The 4,809-nt window shown below is 40.5% G+C and overlaps 1 pseudogene; it reads left to right on the plus strand.

Annotated features, from left to right (window-relative positions):
• The first annotated feature begins 2,909 nt into the window (after nt 1-2,909).
• LOC105710546 (large ribosomal subunit protein eL37-like) lies at nt 2,910-3,390 on the plus strand (annotated as a pseudogene).
• Nucleotides 3,391-4,809: the final 1,419 nt, after the last annotated feature.

Here is a 4,809-nt window from a genome sequence, read left to right on the forward strand (position 1 = left end):
TTTGTATTTTTAGTAGAGATGGGTTTTCACCATGTTAGCCAGGCTGGTCTCAAACTCTTGACCTGACGTGATCTGTCCATCTCTGCCTCCCAAAGTACTGGGACTACAGGCGTGAGCCACTGCGCCCAAAATTGCCGGCTAAGGACAATTCTAAAGGTAACTGCTTTTGACAAATCGAAAATATAACTAACAACATCTTGTTTTTCTGGAATCACTCCCTTTCATAGAACTCTCCAAAGTGTTGCTTTTGCAAAAATGTTTCCAAATAAGATATGCCTAATTATGTTTATGTCTACCCATGCAGACATACTGAGAGACTACAAAATCACACAGCACAAGACAACCGAAGCAACTCGAAGGAATTTCAAATATTCTTAAAAGTATGAATTAAAAAAAAAAAAAATGAATTCAATCACAGAAAATGTATTTCATTTGTCAAAATGCTTAATTTCTCAAGTTCAAAAATGCCTTGGCATATTTCCATGGCTCCCAGCAAGAAGGAGAATTTAACTTGGCTCCACTTCCAGGTTTGTAAAAAGACCATTCACAGTTAATTTTATTTTGAAAACGTTTTTAGTTTGAGTCTGCTTTAATTGAAGGCGTAGTCAATGAGCTTTCACTTTAAAGAATAGTTTTACATGAAAATTTCTATGTTAAAAAAAATCAGGCCGGTCGCGGTGGTTCACGTCTATAATCCCAGCACTTTGGAAGGCCGAGGCGGGTGGATCACGAGGTCAAGAGATCGAGACCATCCTGGTCAACATGGTGAAACCCCGTCTCTACTAAAAATACAAAAATTAGCTGGGCATGGTGGTGCGTGCCTGTAATCCCAGGTACTCGGGAGGCTGAGGCAGGAGAATTGCCTGAACCCAGGAGGCGGAGGTTGCGGTGAGCCGAGATCGTGCCATTGCACTCCAGCCTGGGTAACAAGAGCGAAATTCTGTCTCAAAAAAAAAAAAAAAAAAAAAAAAATCACTGAATATCAAAGCAAACTAATGCTCAAAAAATGGCCAATTGCTTGATATTGTGTCGTATAAACAAAACAAAATGACCAATCCACTTTCACTTTCCTATGCTGTCAAAAAATCAATTCAGTACCTTTTGTTTAGTGTTTGGAATACGCAGCGACCGCTAAGAATATCACAATTACCTTGTAAAAATCTAGTTCTTACCCTTTCTTGGTGGAGGCTGAGGCGGAGGAACGCAAACGCTGTAGAAACATTAATCCTAAATTCAGAATTAACACTTCAGAACTCTCTTCCTTAAATCCTATTTGGGATATTTATGCATTTGCCCCACCTCTGGCCATCTAATTTAAATTTAAAAGAAGGACGATGAGGTGGCTGAAGCCAGTAATCTCAGCACTTCTGCACTTCCGAGGCAAGGGAGGATCACTCGAGCCCAGGAATTCCAGACCAGCTACAAAAAATAACGAAAATTAGCCAGCCGGACGTGGCAGCTCACGCCTGTAATCCCAGCACTTTGGGAGGCCAAGACCGGCAGATCACTTGAGGTCAGAAATTCGGAACCAGCCTGAGAAACTTGGTGAAACCCCCTCTCTACTAAAAACAAAAAAATAGCCGAATGTGGTGACACATACCTGTGGTCCCAGCTACACAGGAGGCTGAGATGGGAGGATGGCTTATGCCCACCAGGTTGAGGCTGCTTTGAGCCAGCCTGGGCGACAGAGCAAGGTCCAGTCTCAAATAAATAAATAAATGTTAAAAGAAGAGCTTTTTGGTCTTCAGGTAGGAGTTAATCCCGTTTCCCAGGAGATGGGATATAGATTAATCATCGCAGGAGATACCAAAAGAGTTTCATCAAGTTCTGTTCTAGAATAGATCAAGACTGACTCATAGACTTAGCAAATAGTTATTGGGGCCCTCCTGGGTTCCAGGCAGTACTAAACACTAGAAATCAGTCATAGAACAGTGATTACGGGTAAACAGAGTCATAGAACTAGCCCAGAACAGTGACTTCAAGAGAAAAACAATAATCTGGCATTACCTCAGTCATGCCTTAGGAGCAGTGAACTGAGAGTGACTCTCTGCAAGCTTAACATTTCCCACGTCCTCCTGTAGCCACCTTACTCGACTGCACCCAGTGGAGGGAAACGTGTCTGGGCTCATACCCCGCCACGGCAGAGACACGGAGGGGTCTCTACGCTGGTGGGGGATCCCCACAATATGGAACTGAAAAAGAGCCTAAGTAGCCGAAGCAATTCTGAACAAAAATAATAAAGCTGAAGGCATCACTCTATCTGACTTCAAAATATATTACAAAGATATATTAATCAAAACAGCATAGTATTTATCTAAAAACAAACACATAGACATATGGAACAAAATAAAGAACGCAGGAATAAATCTAAGAAATAACAGTGAACTCATTTTTAGCAAAGGTGTCAAGAGCCTCCATTGAGGAAAGTACACCCTCTTCAGTAAATGGAGCTGGAAAACTGGATGTCCATAAGCAGAACAATGAAACGCGACCCCTGTTTCTTGGCATGTACAAAAATCAGCTCAAGATAGATAAAAGACTTAAACGGAATACCCCAAACTATAAAACTACTGGAAGAAAACAGGGGAAACACTTCAGGACATTGATCAAGGTGAAGATTTTATAACTAAGACCCCAAAAGCACAGGCAACTAAACTACAATAAAAAATAGGCAAATGGAACTATAAACTATTAACTCTAAACTATTAAACTAAAAAGCTCTGCACAGCAAACAATCAACAGAGTGAAGAGACAACCTGTTGAATGAGATAAAATATTTGCAGACTATTCATCCAACAAGACACTAATATCCAGAATATACAAGGAACTCAAACAACTCAATGGTAGAAAAACAAATAATCCCATTGAAAAGTGGGCAAAGGCTTTCTGGTCCCGGTCGCAGAAGCAGGATGACGAAGGGAACGTCATCGTTTGGGAAGCATCGTAATAAGACGCACACGTTGTGCCACCGCCAGGCCCACCACCTTCAGAAGTCGACCTGCGGCAAATGTGGCTACCCCGCCAAGCGCAAGAGAAAGTATAACTGGAGTGCCAAGGCTAAAAGATGAAATACCACTGGGACTGGTCGAATGAGGCACCTAAAAATTGAATATCGCAGATTCAGGCATGGATTCCGTGAAGGAACAACACCAAAACCCAAGAGGGCAGCTGTTGCAGCATCCAGTTCATCTTAAGAATTTCACCGATTAGTCATGCAATAAATGTTCTGGTTTTAAAAATAATAAAAAAAGAAAAAAAGAAAAGTGGGCAAAGGACATGCATAGACATTTCTCAAAAGAAGACATACAAATGGCCAACCAGTATATGAAAAAAGTGCTCAACATCACTAATCATCAGAGAAATGCAATCAAAACCACAATGAGGTATCATCTTACCCCAGTTGGAATGGCTACTATTAAAACGACAAAAACAAAAAAAGATGCCGACAAAAATGCAGGGAAAATAACCTCTTATATACTGTTGGTGGGAATGTAAATCAGTACAGCCACTAAGCAAAAGAGTATGAAGATTTCTCAAAAACTTTTTTTAGAACTACCATACAATCCGGCAATCTCACTACTATTTATCCAAAAGAAAAGGTATCAGTATATTAAAGGGATACCTGTACTCATATGTCTATTGCAGCACTGTTCGCAATAGCCAAGATATGGAATCAACTCAAGTATTCATCAGTTGGCATATGGATAAAGAAAATGTGGTATATTTTGGTACACGATGGAGTACTATTTGACCATAAAAAAGAATGAAATCTTGTCATTTGCAGAAGCATGGATGGAACTGGAGGTCATTAAATTAAGTAAAAAATAAGCCAGGCACAGGAAGACAAATATGGCACGTTCTCACTCATAGTGGATGCTAAAACAAATGAGCTCATGAAGGTAGAGAATAGAATGGTAGTTACCATAGACTAGGATGCATGGATGTGCATTGGGAGGTGCAGGGATATGAAGAGAGGTTGGTTAATGAGTGCAAAACATACCGTTAGAAGAAGTAAGTTACAATGTTCAATAGAAGAGTAGGGTTGGGCCGGGCGCGGTGGCTCACGCCTGTAATCCCAGCACTTTGGGAGGCCGAGGCGGGTGGATCACGAGGTCAAGAGATCGAGACCATCCTGGTCAACATGGTGAAACTCCGTCTCTACTAAAAATACAAAAAATTAGCTGGGCACGGTGGCGCGCGCCTGTAATCCCAGCTACTCAGGAGGCTGAGGCAGGAGAATTGCCTGAACCCAGGAGGTGGAGGTTGCGGTGAGCCGAGATCGGGCCATTGCACTCCAGCCTGGGTAACAAGAGTGAAACTCCGTCTCAAAAAAAAAAAAAAAAAGAGAAGAAGAGTAGGGTTACTATGGATGGTTAACAACAATGTGTTGTATATTTCACAATAGCTAGAAGAGAGGATTTAAAACGCTCCCAGCACACAGAAATGATAAATAATCGAGGTGAAAGATATCCTAAATACTCTGACTTGATCATTATATATTCTGTGCATGTAACAAAATACCACATGGAACCTATCAATATGTATAAATACTATGTATCTATAAAAATAATTTAAACATTAAATATAAACAACAATACAAAATAAATATCTTATTTTTATATTTGGAAGTTTAAAACTATAAAGTGTTTTCTTTCCATATTCCTAGAACTAGTCCTAAGCTGTAGGCAATTCAGACCAATCTCAAAAAAATCTACTGTGTGTTAAACATGACTGAATGTTGAGTGATGGCTGAAGATGCCAGACATCAGATTTGTGTTTGGCACAAGCCTCAGAGGAGGTATTCAGCTC

This window comes from Aotus nancymaae, unplaced genomic scaffold, assembly GCF_030222135.1.
Source record: "Aotus nancymaae isolate 86718 unplaced genomic scaffold, 86718_ANA_hifiasm-v0.15.2.pri h1tg000036l, whole genome shotgun sequence".
Lineage (NCBI taxonomy): Eukaryota > Metazoa > Chordata > Mammalia > Primates > Aotidae > Aotus > Aotus nancymaae.